We start from the raw sequence: 17992 nt of genomic DNA on the forward strand, positions 1-17992 counted from the left end.
AGACTCCTGTATGGAAATGAATGAACTCACCACTGAGCCCTCCAGCCACTCCCACTGGGTAGCCAGGCTAAAGTGCAGCTGAAGCATCAGGGGCACCAACCACATGTGCTGTGGGTGTGTGATCACGTGGGGGGCAGCTTGGTCGAACACACACCTGAGGGAACAGTACAAGGCTCTTATTCAGACACACCTGTCATCGCCTGGTCTCAGCAATCACTGTGGGAAACAAAAGATTCCCAGGGCAGTGAGTCACGAAGGCCAGAAAAATCAGAGAGAACAGAAGTTACCCAATTTCAAGACTGACCAAGGAGCAGGCTGTGAGTAGACTCCCACTGAATATCCAAGGTCCTTCCCCTAGAACCTGAAAGATGGATGTGAAGGAGGGGTTGGAAGTCCTGAGCTTGCTCAAGAGCTGCCCAGTGAGGGTAGATATGGACATCAGACTGAAATCCTAGGCCAAAAGGCATTAGGACCCCCATTTCCAGCTTCACCGGGCTCTATGTTCTAGATGTGATGGAAATCAAGGCTTGAGGTGTGATAAGAAAGGAACTGAAATGATCACCTGTCTTGTGACGGGTCAAGATCCTTACTTATATTTATGTTTTTAGAGGTGGGAAAGAGGAATGTAGGATACAGATGGGAGGGATGAAGCTGATGAGAAGGGAGTAGAAATGCCATTAACCTTTCCTCATTCTGGAGCAAAGGGAGTTTGGCGCTGTAAATAGCTTTTTTACCCCCAGTAAAACCAGTCATCACATCCCAACTCAGCCTGGGCCTATAATTTCCCAGGATAGTGTTACACCGTATATGACACTGTCATCCTCTGTTAATTCCTCAGCAACGCTACGGCACCAAGGTAGGTAGATACCCCCACCTCTTAAGGAAATACTTGTCTCAGTCTCCCTGACCAGGACTGGGTGCATCATTTGACGTCCTGTCTTGAAGGAAGCCTTCCCTGATTTCACCGCATCCTCCCTCTCACCCTCTAGCCGATACGCCTCTCATTGGTACTCCACAATATCTTGCCCACTGTGTCTCCATCCCGTTAGAATGTGAGATTACCGAGGGCTGAAGCTCTATCATATTCCTGATACGTCCACAGGGTCATATTACGGTCCATTAAATGTTTCTGGAAGAGAAAAGGGGGATCAACTGACCAACTTGCCCAGGTTTGCTGGGACCTTCCTGATTTTAGCATTGTAAGTCCTGTGTCCTGGGAAACCCCTCAGACTTGGGCAAACCGAACAATTGGTCACCCTGCCAGGAGGGAAAGAGGGAGGGAGGGAGGAAGGAAGCCAAGAAAGAGGGAGGAAGGAGTGGGCCCGGGCCAGGAGCCTGGGTGCGCTGACTTGCTGGCATGGGAGTGGCCCGCCCTCCTGCCCAGGAGGTGGCAGCTGGGTAGCAGGTGAGCTGCTGGGGGTTGCGGGACACTCCATGAGCTCATCCCTGTAAAGGAGCAAAGGGACAAGGGGCCAGCCGTGATTCAGTCATAACTAAATTCTGAAAATAGACCTATTATATTCCCTCAGGGAGCATCTGTTGAGCACCAACCCTTTGTCAGGTTCCAGACGCTGAGAATATGGAAGAAGTAAGGACAGGCCCCGCCCACCGGAAGCCAGAGGAGGCCGGACACCCTGAGGGAACGTGCTGTGCGCGTCCTGTTTCATCCCGTGGGTAGAGCTCTGCACACACAGCTGATGCACACAGTCACAGTGGGCAGTGTGTCTGCCAGGTTGGCAGACACACTGTCTACCTTGGGAATCCTAGCGGACACTGTTACCACCTCTAGAACAGAACTTCACCACGCATTCCCTTGTCTGTAAAACCCACAGTGTAAGAGGGCTATTGGCTGCTTGGTTTTTAAGCAACATGCAGGTCTTCTCAGAAGGTTGTTAAGAGGATCACCAGGCCCCTCGCTTAAATTAGACTTGATGTCACGGCCAACAGACATGAGGTTGCCAGGACCAGCTGGGGGCCAGGCACCGCGAGGAGGCCCAGGGAACAGAAGGATGCAGGTTTCTGCTGAGCTCAGGGCTGATGGCGCTAATCCCCAGGTATCAGCCCCGCCTGCTCCTTCGGCCGCCCTCCAGTGAGCAGCCCCGGGGCCAGTGGCCAGGCAGCTGCCTCCGAGCCCAGAGACATGGCACAACCAGGCCTGTGGAACTGGACACAATGTCCTGCCCTCTTTTTCTTTACTCCTGATTTTACGTTCTCAGTCCCAGGTTGTGGACCAAGAGGACTATTACGGTGACTTTCTATCACGGCCCACGGAAGAGAGACACGGCAAATGTAGAGTGCAGCTAACCATCTATCTCTTGGTTGGTCTCCAACCTATCCTGAGCATCGACCTCCACAGATCTGGCACTGTGTCTATTTGGCTCTTAATAACAGATGAATGATTTTTGTCCCCGAACTCCCGCCCCACCCTGATCCCCTACAGTGCATTCTGAGAATGGATTGGTTTATGGAAAAAGAAATATCACCTCTCTGAGTTGTTTCAGAACTCAGAAACATTGTGCAAGGCATTTTATTTTACAAATCAGAGGGAAACAGACATGGAATAAGTCTTGGAATTAAGATAAAATCACCAAGCCAATAAATGATTTCTTTCCCTCTCTTCTTATCTGTTTATAGAATTTCTCTTCCTTCCTTCCCTCCCTTGTTTCTGGCCATGAGCTGGGTGTATAACAGGAAAACTGGACATGTTTTTCTGCCTTCTGGGAATTCACATGTAATTGGAGTTTATTACTATCACAAGGCTAAAACTTGGAGTTCAGCTCCTTAACAAGCAGGGTCATAGATGAAGCCCTCCCTCAATCTCCTGCCCATTGCATTCATGTTAATAAAGTATTTAAACACAGTATGCTCAGCAAAGAGGGATTAACTGGTAGGGCCGGAGGGGAGAGAGGAAGGAGTAATCAGAAAGTCTTCACAGAGGAGTTGACATTCAAGTTGAGATTTGGGGGATGAATAGGAGTGTATTATGCAGTTAAACTCGAACACAAATTCTCAGCAATCCATGATTAGGATAAGTCAAAAACATGAAAAAGGAAGTTCATAAGCAGAGATTTTGCTTTCAGGATAAACAAGGGGGTTCTATGTATATTTCACCCAGGCTGGGACACCTCCTTCCACAGACTCTCCAGCGTGCAATTGGTGTTCATGTCCAGACTGCTGCCCTTTCAGGTGCTGTAAGATCCCATGTTCCCCATCTGTAATGGAGATAAGAAAGTGAACTAACACTCTGTAGAAAGCATTTCTAAATTAAGGGTTAAGACAAAGATTTTGGCTCCATTTGTATTTAACTAGAAACTTCCATTAACCAAAATGTGCCATTCCGCAGGCCAGCTGGCTAATGGAGGTTGTGGCATTTCTCTCTTTGTTTTGCTTTCTTCCTTCTGCTGGCTCCGAGGCCCTTCCCTTCACTCTGGGTTCCTGTGCTCCTGTCTCTGCAGCAGCATCTTCTTCCCTTCCTCTCTCCTCTCCGCCCTCTCACTTGTCAGTGCCTGACTCAGCGGAGATGTGTGGGATCGGGTGGGGAGTGAATCAGTGAGTTGAGATGCGGAAGGAGATTCACTGTGCATTTACTCTTCACTTGCTAAGGTACACCTAGTGCCTCCCCAGCTGACCACTCTCGGTGAAGCTATCTTTGTGGGCGAGGCCATAATCCCAGACTCCAGACTAAGTATAAAAAAGCAAAGCTCATGGGATGGATGGTCAGAGAGATTTATGCTTCCGAGGGAGGAGACTGGAACCCTGACAAGACACAGCTGGCTGAGGGAGTGAGCTGGAAGACTCCGCCCTGGGGTGAGGCAGAAGAGGGGGGCGGGGGGTCTTTAAATAGCAGGTGGCTTCACTGTTTCTATAAGTGAAAACAGTATGTTTTCACTGAACACTGATTACGAAAATGGTCTTTTATTAGATAGCTGCCTCAACCCAAAGGACAGCCCTGGAGGTGCTGGCTGGGGAACCTTCCCTGCAGTTCATAAACATGGTTGACTGCACCTCACCATGGCGCCAGGAGTGTTTGTTATTTCTTTCTGCTCAAGGACTCTGCACAGGCCAGGAATGAGGGACCCGTGAGGGTATACGGGCAGTAATAGTCCAGGGCTTTGCTTCAAGCGCCTGCCAGATGTAATTAGCCTTGCCATTTGTGTATTTATCTGAGAGTCATTCATCCTTCTTTTGAGGAGATTGAAAAAGAGACCCACATGTTCTGCCTTGGGGCCTGGGGGAGGGCAGGGAGGAGGGTGCTGGGAAGAGCAAAGCTTGTAAAGACACCACTGAGTCTTCTCTCCACAAGACAGAGCTGAATGTAATTGGTCTCTCCTCTCTTTAATTAACCAAAAAAGCCCTTCTGAAATGGCAGAGTTGGCAAGAGACTGAGGAGCACTGAGTAAATTACCTATGAGTAAATCACCTGCCTTCTAGCCTCCTTGCTTTGAGGAAGCTGACCCCAATGTCTCATGGCAGGTTGGGGAAGCCCACTCCACTTGCCAACTCCCGGGAAAAACATGGCGGTCCAAGTGGTCGAGAAACCACAGTCAGGGATGAGTCCAGATCTCACCACCAAGTCCCCGTGCTAAGCCAGGGGGTCCGCTGGTATTTCCCAAGAAGGAGTGAATAATAACAGCTGACATTTATTGAGCACATACTATGCGCCAGGCACAGTGCTAGATGTTTTATATCCATGAACTCATTTCATTCTAACAACTCCATGAAGCAAGCTCTATGTTCAGATGAAGCTGCCGAGAAGAGAGGAAAGGACCTGCTCACAGAGACACAGCTGGTTAGTGGCAGAGCCAGGATGCACACCCAGGTTGGTCAGAAGCCTAACGCTCTTAACTACCCCCCTACACTGCCTCTCTTCACGCTGCATTGGGAAGCTCAGAATATGCCACCCCCAAACAGGCCACTCTGGCACATTGACTATTTTGAGGTAAAGGCACTTGAAAAACAAGTACAAGAAAAACACTCTGACCGTCCTTCTTTTTCTTAGAAGCTGGAGATGAAATTCTCACGTGAAAGATGTCTTCGCCATAGAAAACAAACTTAACGGCTACCAAAGGGGAAAGGAGGGGAAGGATAAATTAGGAGCTTGGGATTAACAGATACACACTACTACATGCAAAATAGATAACCAACAAGGACCTACTGGTATAGTACAGGAACTCTGCTCAATAGTTTGTGATAACCTGTAAGGGAAAAGAATGTGAAAATGAATAGATATGCCTAACTGAATCGCTTTGCTGTACACCTGAAACTAACATGACATTGTAAATCAACTACACTTTAATAAAATAAAAAAATAAATAATAAAAGAAGAAAGATGTCTCCCCTATACCAGAAGGAAAGTAACATTCATATCACCAAGGATAAGTTGAGATCGAGAGAACTCTATGCGAACAGACCTCGTTCAAAGAATTCCTATCTTCCTTTTGACTCCCCACGTAGTTTAGTCACTTTACAATTGCCTCTCTTTGCTCAACCTAATATAAAAGCAAGTAGGCTGCACCATTTCTTGGGTCTTCATTTCCTTATGAGGGCTCCCATGTCACATAAAACTCGTATTAAATAAATGTATATGTTGTTCTCCCGTTGATCTGCCTTCTGTCCATTTAATTCATAGGCCCAGCCAAAAAGAACCCTAAGAGGGTAAAGGTCAAAATTTGCCTGCCCCACAGCTGTTCCCTTCCAAATTCACCCTGTTCTCCCACCCTCATTTTATCTACTCATCTGTCTTCCCAGACTTTCCTAGGGACAGGTGGCATTGCAGTGGGGACTCTGTAAATGTCAGGTTTCCTTGGGCAGGTTTGCTTAGTGTGGGACTTTCTGCCGAGATATATCAGGGATATTACCACTTCGGATAATGCAAGCAGAAGTTGTGTGCGATCCATGTGTTAGGTGATGAAAAGAAATGCTGAAAGGCTACCTGGTCGAACCTCCCTCTTTAGAATCCTGAGAGGACAAGGAGGCCATAAGTGGAGTCAAGACCCCGTCGAATCTAAGCCCTTCCAAGAGAGAGCATTGTCCAGAGGCACATGATTCAAGAATATCCTACAGAATGAAGACCTCTCTCAAACGTACATGTTGTAAAGCCATTTCAGCCAAGTGAGGAAGACTGATTTCTCAACATGGAAAGGTAGTTTTGACAGCAGCCCTGGAAAAAACACTGGGTCTCGGACACTCAATTAAATAAATTAACTTGGAGGCTCAGCTGGATTCCCCAAGCAAAGAGCGTGCAGCTTTGAAAACCCTTCTTCTCCCCCTCAGAGGGACGGTAAGCAAACAGACACCCAAACGTTCCAGGAGCAGGCCTCGCAGGCATCTTGTGGCGTGTCCGGTCCCCAGGGGGTGCAGAAGGCAGCTCATCTACTTCCCAGATGGCGTGTTTTGACAGGGGCTGGCTCTTTCCCAAGCCCTTTCCTGACTGCCTGACTTTGGCTTAGGGACAAGGGTGGAGGCTGCGGCTCTGAGAAATGCATTTGCTCTTCAGTTGCAAAACATCTCCGAGTGATTGATGAACCAGCCCCAGGGAAGAAGAAATAAGTCACCAGCACCTGAAAGACAGCCGCCGCTAGAAGAAAATATTTCATCCTTTCAGGAAGCCCCCAATCCACATGGACATGAATTAGAACAGAAATGAAAGAGGATCAGATTCCGCTGCAGTTGTAGGGGCGATGGGTAGGCAAACAGAGGAGGCATGGTCCTCGTAAGAAGATGAGAAATGTAATCACTATAAACCATGACCTTTGTTTTCCCCTTTGGCTAAATGTCCCTAGTATCAGATCCAGCCTCCCACGGGGTCTATAACTCTTTCTCACCAGATGCTGTCAGCCAGCCCTAGGAAACCAGTCTGCATGTGGAAAGGTGGCAGACCCTACTGGCCAAGGGCACAGGGCTGGCTCGGGGCAGAGCTGAGTTCAGAGCTCTTCCCTCAAGGAAACCACCAGCCTTGTTCAGGACAGATCACCAAACTTGGTGTCCTCATTGTGTGACCTTGTGACAGCAAAGTCACCTCTCTGGGCCTTTGATTCTTCTTGTATAAAATGTAGGGATCAGACTAGAGATGTGTTTTCACACCTTTATGAGCAGTGGAACCCATTTTATAGACTAAATACTATAAGACACTCAACAACACATAAAACAAATGCAAACAGAGCTTCTTCAAGGTTGGTGTCATGTGATGGTGAGGAGTTTTATCATTCACATTTCAGCTCTGTCACTTACTAGTTGTGTGACCTTGAGCAAGTTGCTTATCTGCCAAGCCTTAGTCTTCTCATCCGTAACATAGGAATTATAATAATACCTACTTCATAGAGTGATTATAAGGATTGTTGAGATAATACATGTACAGCACTTCCCATAGAAGGGTTGGCTAAGCATTTGTGACTATTATTCACCATTATCAGATTGTAGTGGGTGGCGAGGTCTCGAGTTTCATCCATTCAATCCTTCCCCTTCATTTGACTGCATCCTTCTGTAGCTCCAAAGAAGTGTTGAGAGACCTCAGGGCTCTGTGGGGCTCAGCCCAAAAACCACTGGATGGAGAGATAAGTGTTTTCCTGACTTTCTGAGATCGGTGTCTCCAGAGGTACTTACCAGATACCTAGGGGACCAGACTTCAGGAGGTATGTGCAAGTCCCAGGGCTGTGTGCTTAACCTGCACACAAGGTGCTTCTTATGTTCACGTTCTCTAGGGGAACACCGGAGGAGGATCCCAAGAGTCCCTTCAGCTCTAGTAGGCCCGGATTCCACTTTGTTCTTTGCCTCTACCAGGCTGGTTGGGAATGGCCTGAGCCTAGCTCTGGGGCGCCTGCTAGAAGAGATGGGGCTCACCCTCTCACTGACCTCCAGGACTCTGGCCTCTCACTCTAAATCCGTGGCCCTTGCCCATCCTCTCAGCCTCAGCTGACTTTCCTGGCCCTCACATGTGCCTGCCCAGAACCAAGGTCTCTGCTTGACCTCCCCTAGGCCTGCCCTGTTCCGTTATTGCCAGCATCCTGGTGGGACAATTTCACGGGTGGAATCAGACTGCATTACATAAGAAATTACAAGAGATGCTATTTTCTGCCTAATCTGTTTTCTCTCCATGGGTCAATTTGGTTGCACTTTTATTTTGAAATAAAAGAACCTAGAAACAAATGAGCAAACACCTTATTATTGAGAACCATCTGCAGAAAATCCCATGGAGCAGCTCCAAGGTCAAAGCTTATCTGTTCTGCTTCATACACAAAACAGCCAGCAGGCAGGCAGGATGGGAAATCATAGTATCGTAAGAAGTCTGGGTAAAAGCAAGTATCTTCTTTTCAATTGAATGTAAAAGTAAGAGTTCTCTCTGCAATCCAAATCTTGAAACTAAGAGCTTCACAGAAACAACAATGATCCTACTGAGTTGGCTGGGGGGTGGGGGTGGGGGTCAGGAAAAAATCCACAGCAGCCCTAAGACTCACGCTTGGCTCCTTCCTTCTCTTTGATCGCAGATTTTCATTTTTTTTAAAAGTGCCATCTGTTCTTTCTGTCACTTTCACATTGAAGAAAAATAATTTCAATTCTTGAAATTGTGTATCTTCTGACTTTCTTTCCCCCAGGCTGGTTCCCTCTTTCGGCATAGGTAAAGGTAACGGAGGGCATCAGAACTGAGTTTCTATTAATAGTATGTGTGACTAACTCCCACCAGAAAGGACGAGCCCTGTAAAGCCAGACTAGTGAGCAGTGTTCCGAGTAGACACACAGTAGGGTTGGCTTGGCTTTGCCTAATGATGGAAACATTCTATATCTGCATTGGTCTGTAGAGTGGCCACTAGCCACATCTGGCTCATGAGCTCTTGAAATGTGCCTAGTGCAACTGAGGAACTGAATTTTAAAATTTATTTCATTTAATTTAAATCTGAAGTTAAATATTTAGATATGTGACACAGTTTAGGGGATTCGTTTTGTGTGTGTGTGTGTGTGTGTGTGTGTGTGTGTGTGTTTATTAGGGGAGTCTTTAGGGGAGGTAAGCCATGCTAGGATGCTACAGCAGCAGGCCTTCACCCCTTCTGTCCTCTCTTGGTCTTCTCTTGGTCCATGGCCCTCCCATGCACCACCACCAATTGCCCCCCAAAATATGGCTGACTTGGAGGTGCATTTATTAGGTTGTTATTGAGTTATTATGGTTCATAGGACTTCTCTGTTACCAGTAGGCTTGGGGAAACTGGGTTACACAGTCATAAACAGAAACACAAAAGTCTGAAATTAATTTTAAAATGTGATCTCAGCTCTTACAAAGGATCCTTCCCTGCTCAAGCAATGTGGTCAGACCTGCAGTATGATCTGAGGCAGAAGAAAGCCAGTGAAGGAAGTAAAACAAAGCACAGCACTTTTACAAAATGCTCACCTGTTTGCAGAAAAATATGTTTTCAAAGAGAAGGGGGAAAAAAAAAGAAAGAAAACACCTGGGTGTCTTAGTAGTGAGCCAAGAAGAGACCCTGGAGGAGCAGGTATGGCTACCAGCAACAACAACTAGCCCAGATCAGACCTCGTGCCCTTGTGGGGCACAGCGAGGCCAGGGGGTCTGGCCTCACTGCGTCTAGGGAGGCTTGCAGGCCTCCAAACACAGCATGCTCAACAAATACTCGTTAGCTGACTACCTAACTTTAAACTCTCAGGCACTTACATTTTTCAAGGAAATTTGGCAAAGGAAACCAAGTAACTATTTTTGGTTTCGCTTTAGGTTACACTTTATTCTGCACAATTTTGAGCCAATACAGTAAGAATATATAATTACATATGGGGTCGCTTTAGCAACTTTACGGAAGATGAACTTCCTGCCACTGGTATTTATGTTCTGGTGCAGAAGACATCAAAAGGAGGTGTTAGTGAACAGTTCACAGTTCTAGACATTTTACCCTCAATCTATATTCTCTTTTCACCCATTTCCATGTCTTCTTTTCCTGTGAGAGTGGGGCTGAGGGTTGGGAGCACAGCCCAGCAAGATCGAGGGCTCTAGAACATTCCTTTCCTTCAGGGCCTCTCGTATAGGGAGGGTGAACCAAGGAGCAGGGTCAGCACAATCCAGGCCTGTGGGGCAACGTCCAGGACAAGGAGGGAAAGAGGGGCTCTTGACTTCCTGCCACCTGGCTCCTCACCCCCCAAAATAAATGGCACCCCTTGAAGTGCTGGCCACTTCCAGGGAGAAGCTGTGTCCACAGGAAATTGCCTGATCTGTGTCTTCCTCATCCCCTTTGTCTTTCACCCAACTCAGAATTATAACTTTTCTTCCAATTTCCTAGACACAAACTTTCTTAAATCTTATTTTATGAACTTGAAGACTTATTTCTCTCATTTTTAAACAATTTATTTTAATTATTTCTTCTTCCTTTATGTATTTTGAAATTTCAAAGTGCTTATTTTTAAACTTATTTTGACATAACTTTGTGTTTAATATGTTTGATTTTAAGCCCGTCTTAATATTTTAGTCTTCCTTTGTCTTTTGAAATTAAATCTTCAGAAAGGTCATAACGTTTCTGTTCTTCATATATATAATATGTATATATGTGTATATATATATGTATGTGTATATGCATATATCTGTGTGTATATATATATATATTTTTTATTTTACATGATTTGTTTTCCAAATGGTCAGCAGAAGTTGTAGCCCCAGGAGTGTTAATAGTGGGGAGTTCCCCATAGACAGGTTGGAGGTCACCTTCGCTCCTGCTGCCCCTGAAGGCTCCCCTCTCTTCTCTTAACAGAGGAACCGCCCCAGTTCAGTGCTGTTTGACAAAGACCCTCTCCTCAACCAGCTGGAGAGCTCTAAATGTTAAAGCCCACCAGCCCTCAGGCAGTAAACCTCATTGTACAGATGGAACCTTAGGAAAAATAATCCTGTGGGCCTCCATCCATTTCTGCCTCTCTTGTGCTCTGAGGATCTTCGGGGCCTGCCTAAGATCTGTGTGTCTGACTCGAAGCTTCCCCACTCTTCTCTGCTCTGCCATGGGGAACAGGATGCCATTCTGAGGAGATTAGCAGACATCAGCATGCCCAGGATGCCTGGGTCAACTCTCAGAGCCCCACTGGATTGATGAGATGCTGACACTATGTAATTTGCCTCCAAATCCCCTTGGAGTCCCTTTGGAGGAGCCCCCAAGGGGGGCCGTCTTCCCAAGATGGGGTCTGCCCCACTACTGCATACTCCGCAAACTGCGTTCCCGCCTATTTGGTGAAGGGTATCTTCCTTACACCTTCCCTGACAGAGATTGGCCATCCCAACTGCCCTTCTCTCCTGTCCCTGATGGTGCCGTCCCTAGTGGTGCCCCTTGAGAATGCTCCGCTGGCTCTGTTACTGGTGAGCTACTCCAGTGTAGAAGACATGGCTCAGAGAGCCTGCGAGCCCCTTAATTCCAGAAGGTGTCTAAACATAAACTGTCGTAGCTTGGAGGAGTTTGGCCCACCAGATCTGATGAGTTGTCTTACCAGGAAAAGTCCAACCAAATTCCACTCTAAAAAGCTGGACCTAAAGTCTCTGAGTATCAATTAAGAGAATCAGGTGGAGAAGCAGGTAAAGAATTCAGTGTGATTTGGGTATATTTAGGCCCAAATTTAGGCTGTGGAATTCTCTACTTAACCTGCGTAAAAATTGTCCTGTTGAGGAATATTCACAGGATCCACTTTGTTTGGGTACATTATTCTCTGGGGAACCAAGAGCTGAAAGAAACGGGTTTTTTACCCAGGAAACATGCCAGGTTTGCATTCGCCACAGTCCAATCTGCTTCTTTCTGTAGTTCTGTACCCAGAAAAGTCTCCTGCCTGTAGCCAAGGAGCGAGCAGATGGGTCGGGGTGGGGTGGGGATCCGTGGAACTGGTGCCATAAAAAGCTCTCGACAGAAATAAAACCTTGTCTTTCCTACCGCACTTAATACTGCCTTTCCTGCGGCGGATGCTTATTAAAATGTGTTGCATGGCACCAAACCCAGGCCACAGGCTTCCCTTGCTGCCTCTGGGATGGCTAGATGGAGACCTCCACATCAGTGGTGCTTCCTGGCCTCCAGAGGAAGCTCAAGGTTCCTCCAATCCTGAGCCCTGGGATAGAGAGAGGAGAGACGGCGGTGCGGGGAGGCGCCTCAAGCAGCGTGCTCGAGGCATCAGGACAGCGCTTGGCCCACCAGCTCCCTGGGCAGTGCTTGGCCGTGGTGCCACCTTGCCACCGGAGCTGTGAGTGTGGACAGAGGGGAAAGGAGCTGTGGATGCCCGAGGCCAGTCGGGGGTGCCTCTCTCCCCCAGGTACGAGGTGGGGTGTGGCAGCAAAGGTCTGTGGCAAAAGGGAGCCTGCATGTGCTCATCCTCGTCCTGTGTACTCGTTCTGCTTCTCCCAGGAGACTCTGGGCTGGACTGGGAGGGAGGGAGGGAGGGAGGGAAAGAGGGAGGAAAAAGAGTGACAGGATAAGCACTGAGGACTGACAATCTTCAAACTCAGAAAAAGACCATCCACCTGATGACAGTGACCTATAATATTCAACGCTACTGGCTACGCTGAAGGATGAGCGCTCTGGCGATACCGATGAAGGCTAAGTTGGATAACCTTTTTGAAGGACAATATGATCACAGGAAACCAATGCTTTTAAAAAGTGAATATCCTGAATTTGTGGACCAACCCTTAAGGGGTGAAAAATCATATTTGGAGCAAAGACTTAGGTACAAGGAAGTTTATCACAACATTATCTACAATCCTAAAAAAACAAAGCAAACCAATAAACCCCACAACTTAAATGCCAAGGGGTAGAGCTTAGTTAAATACATTCTAGTACATTCAGATGATGGACTATTTTGCAGTCATTATCCGTCAGATTCTCACTACCTATTGACACAGGAAGATGCTCTAGTATAATCCCTATCTTTAAAAAACAACAAAAATTTGCCATATTTCCTCATTTTTAAGATACTAACAACTGAAAGAGGCACCAGAGGCTTAACAAAAGTCTTTTAGGGAGAAACAATAATAGGACACTAAACATATATCAACTGTAAAATACATCCCAATTTAAGGATCATTAGAAAGTGAGAAATATGTGCCTTAGAATAGAAGAAATATATCTCTGGGATTACTGCTGATTTTTATTTTATTCTTTATACTTTTTTTGTATTTTTTAAATCTTTAACAGTAAACATAATTGGGCTGTATGAACGCCTGGACCCATGTCTGATGTTTTCTGCCATGTGAAGGCAAGTACCACTGCGGTTTCTCCCTGCCCCGACTCGCTCCATTCAGGGAGACCAAAGGAGTCACCAGATTGGTGGGTTTAGAAGAGACACTGAACTTCCCAGCCCCTGCTAATCACCTTCCTTCATGGAGCCCACCTTCCAGCCCAGAGCACATCCTCTAGATCGCCCCAGCTCTTGGGAGGAAGGTTGGAGGGGCTGTCATTTGGGGGTTCAGTTCAGCTCTGGGAGTCAATATTAGGAAGCCCACTTGCCTGCAGATATAAGCCCCATTCTCTAATATCAACTTTATCAGTGAACTGGTCATATTTTTTTGTCTTGTGCCTACTTTTTTGTCTTATTTCTCAGTTCAAAACCCAAGCATGGAAGACGGGTGCTATACTGAACCCTCTCAAAACCTCCAACAAACAGGCTGAATTTTATAGTCCTGTAAGATCATTGAGCAAAGAAGAAATCCAGTTAAGCATAGCCAAGCCCCTTGGGGAATGATGCTTCCCCGCACAGTGAGTTCTGCGTGGGCTCTAGGGAGGGGACAGGGACCAGGGCATTCAGGGCAGGCCTCTCTGGAGACCAGCGAACAAGCGGGAACCCTAGGTCAGAGGTGCCTCTTCTCTTTGTGCTTCCGCATCTCAGTTACAAGATGCCACTGAGAGAAGAATCTGCTTTTCCTCTCCTTGCAGCATCTCTTGGTTGCTAAGCAGATCCCTTGGGTAACTATGTGGGCACAAAACCTTTGCAGAACTGCCAGGAATCTGCTTCACCCAATTGTCAAAGTGAAAAATGAAATCATTCCTCTCACCTGTCACTACTTTGCACAAAGCTTCCATTATTGAATGGTGATGGCCCAGAATGTTATTCTCACCTACTTGTGGGAATATAAATGAGTTTTGCATATTTTACCCCCAAGAGAGTGGGAGGGGAGGAAGGGGGTGTTGGGATCTCTCAAGTTGATACTCTTGTGAGTTAATGATTGCAGAGAAGCAGGTGGAACAAATCAGCAAGTGTTCTCTGCCCTTGGAAAAATGGTGCTTCAGGCAGGTGAAGACTATTCTGATTTAGAGGATGCTCTCCTTAGGCCCATAGATTCTCATGAACCCCTCTGATGACCTCCTGAATTAGAGTCAGAATCTCTGAAGAGGAGGACAAGAAATTTCTGCATTTTAAAGAAATTCCTTAGATGATCCTTATGTGCATGGTGCACTTTAAAGTTTGAAGACCACTGCTTTCTCTAACATGGATATGTATACAAACAAGTGCATTAAGAGGTGTTATGATAAATGTATGTCCTGGAAGGAGTGAGACACTATCGGAGGGAGGGTCCATTTTAACCAAGTGCAAGGAAAGTGTTGTTTTGAGTCTTGAGCAATGAGTACACGTTGTCCAGGTAGAGGAGGAAGGGGAAAAGGACATCTTAGGCAGAGGAGAAATGCTAGCAAAGATACAGCTGCCTGAGGCTGGCCTGATGAGCTAAGAGTAATAAAAGCTTGAATGCACAGTGTTAGGAGGGGAACCACAAGTGAGGGGATGACGGAGGGGAGGATCTGGAGGTTAAGGAGTTTGGAATTTAACCTGTGGCCTGTGAGTTGCCCCCAAGAGTGGTATGTTCAGATTTGCATCTTAGAAAAGTCACTCTGAAGACTGGCACAGAAGATGGGTTGGGAGGGGCAAAACAGGAGGCGGGAAGAACTAGAGGCTGTCCTAGCAGCCCAAGCCAGGCCCAGGCTGGGTATGAGGGTGGCAGCAATGAAGCCACGTTTCTTCCTTGGCCCTGATCCACTCAGCCACCAAGTGTACAGCACCAAACTTGAACCACAACACTGCTCAAATACCCTACCTATGTATTGGAATAATCAAAACATACGGAAGTATTGCTTAAGCACCAAATATGATGATGATACTGCTTTCCAAATACTTAAAAATACAATTTTAAATCCTCTCATGAAACAAGCTGTAATTCTTAGGCAAGTCGATTAATCCAGTGCTTCTCAAACCAGGGTATGATGGTGCTAAGGGTTACCAGAAGCCCCAAGGTCAAAAGAGTATATCTTCTAGGAGCATACAACTTCTTTGAAGATTGAGGGGCATTATTTTTTATTAGTTCATATGCAAACATACTATACTGTGGCGCACCAGTTTGGACTCTGATGGCTCATTCTTCTCAGCTATTGGCACATCTGTAAAATGCAGGGTTTGGTTTCCATGACCTCTAAAGTCTTTTCACGCTCCAATATGTAATTATTTTTTTCCTAACTAGTTAACATCATCATACTTTCCCTCTAGATCTCAGAGATAGGTCATTTTTTCCTATTTCTGTAAGGTCACCCTCCTTAATTCGTACTCCTGCTGTTGGCAGCTCTTCACCCAGTTCTCAGATCCTTTTAAGCATGAGGTGGGGCCTCTCACCCTCCGCCCCTGCAACGCTTGCTCAGCCAGAGTTTCTTGATCTCCCTCCATCTATCTTCTCTAGAGTTTGTCACCTTCCTCATCTCTAATTTAAAAAAGGAGGAGTGGGGGAGGCAATAAAGACAGAGTAGCCCTTTCTTCTGCACAGGGAGACTTCCATCCTCCTTTTGACCTTTCCCTCAATTACTGCTGGTTTGACATTTTTTCCCTTTCATTCTAAGAAGTCCCTCCTGAACTCTCATTTGGAGTTTGAATTATTTTGCATTCAATGACTTTTTCAGGTTTTGGTTTAACATTTAACAACTTTGCCTGTCAACCTCCCTTCTTTTTCCTCCAAAATGCTGAAATGCAGTAAAAGAGCAGAAAGGACTTTCCCTCACTTACAGTCATCACATCACTTAGAGTGGAATTTGGCTGAAACTTGAACCAAAATGTGATTGGTTTCATCAAGCAAGGAGTTAAGGATGTAAACCTGATGTCGCTAAGTTCATAATCTGCATTTTCCCAAACTTTTGATGTAATCACACACAGACACAGACACACACACACACACACACCTCACTCCTAAAAACTGTATTTTTAGGGATTTGGTTGGAGATTGGAAAATACTGTCATGAGGAGAACACTGGTTTAAGACAGAAAACAAAGGCTAGGGATAAGTAAATTGATCTTTCAATGGAGAAGGAACCACAATAAAGTTTCTAGGGAACACTCATTTAAATTTTAAAAATTAAATGTACAGTAAGAAACACTCACGAAACCTCCAGTTTTCAGAAGTCTTTTCAGGTTATTAAATGATAATCTGATCGGGGCAAACCACAGAGTGGTCCCTCAATGATAGATGAATGGACAAGAACCTTGATAAAAGATCAGGGAGAAAAAATGTTCAGTTATATATTTAGGGAGAAAGAATTTAAATTATACCTGTAAAATAATATCTGAATTTTCTATTATGTCCCAGAAAGTGCACAACATCATAAAGAAATACAAATTAAAACCACAGTGCGATAACTCAGTACATGAACTATGCTAGTCAATATGGAACCTAGGAGTCATTGTAGGTTTATTAAAGAAATTAACCTGGTTCAATTGCTGGGGCTGAAACTAGAGTGAATGCTTTTGTATATTTAATGAGGATGTTGGAAAACAGAGTATGTGTGCGATAATGACAATGACAATAGTAGTGATGATGACAGCAACAATAAAGGGTAGAAGAAGCTACTCTTTATTGTGCATACATATGTGCCAAAGAAGGCATATTAGGAATTGAAACAATGGGGCAAAAAAACACTAAATAATTTTTTGAAGTTTCTGGATAGGGAAGAAACAGAAAAATCAAGACTTCTCAGTTTAAAGAGACAAAGACCAATGGGATTTTATTAGTTTGCCAAACACTGATGGCGCTAATTCCAACTAACTCCAATTGATCTAATTGCATAGTTTCCAATCAATCTTCCAATAATAATTTGGCTTTCCACATGGATTTGCCTATAGAAATATAAGTGCTGCTCCTATGACCCGGCCTCTCCAGACCCTTGCCCTGTTCCAGCTTTGGGACTGGCCAACTGCAGGACCAAGGTCAATCATTGATTCTTTCAGGGATGCTTTCCCATTATCTATAAAATGAATGAGGTCTGAAAGGAGGAAATAGTTCTTTAAGCACTCTGAACTCTTGCAAATGAAGGTGCCATATACACGTAGGTGGAACTTAATATAATTTATCCTCCAAACTGGAATACTTTTGAAAGCACTATTAATAATTAGGCTGGGCAACAGGTATACATAAAGACTATCATTCTGCACCATCATTGTGAGCAAGGACATGGTTTCCAAATGCTAGCTCAATGACCAGGGGAAATTTCCATTATCCTACTGCAAAATCAGAGAAATGAGGGTCTGAAATAAGTTTTTCTTAAATATTACAAAATATTTCATGCAAACAAAGAAGATTTGCAATTTATGTGTAAGGCATAAAGAATAAAATAACAGATGAAGTCTTTATACATTTCTTCTCAATCACATTCCTCTCCCTCTTCCCTAGATTTTATCATTATTCTGAATTTGTTTATCCTGAATCTTGAATTTGTGTTATCATTCCCTTGATTTTCTTTATAGCATTACTAGATACATGTGTATCTCTAAAAATATTTAGTTTGTAGGGTTTTTTAACATTATGTAAATGGAATAATCATTTGGTAGGTATTTTTATAGGATTTTTTTTTCCTAACATCTTATGTATCAGGAAGAACACAGCATCACTTCTGCAGTATTCCTACCAAAAAACCTCAACCTGAATCAAATCATAAGGAGACATCAAGGAACCCAAATTGATTATTCTACAAATGACTTGCCTATAATTTTCAAAAGAGTCAAGATTATGAAAGTC

At 45.1% G+C, this 17992-nt stretch overlaps 1 long non-coding RNA gene across 1 annotated transcript in view; it reads right to left on the bottom strand.

Moving 5' to 3' along the window:
* Positions 1 to 17992, bottom strand: part of LOC309659019 — a 53373-nt gene that overhangs the window by 17972 nt on the left and 17409 nt on the right. The window contains exons 3-6 of the long non-coding RNA XR_014262505.1: positions 5156 to 5195; positions 3112 to 3212; positions 1063 to 1129; positions 31 to 154 (exon numbers count right to left, since the gene is read on the bottom strand). This is a non-coding gene — a long non-coding RNA (uncharacterized lncRNA). The remainder of the gene's footprint in view (positions 1 to 30; positions 155 to 1062; positions 1130 to 3111; positions 3213 to 5155; positions 5196 to 17992) is intronic.

Source organism: Balaenoptera physalus, assembly GCF_965194825.1.
Source record: "Balaenoptera physalus genome assembly, chromosome: 3".
NCBI lineage: Eukaryota > Metazoa > Chordata > Mammalia > Artiodactyla > Balaenopteridae > Balaenoptera > Balaenoptera physalus.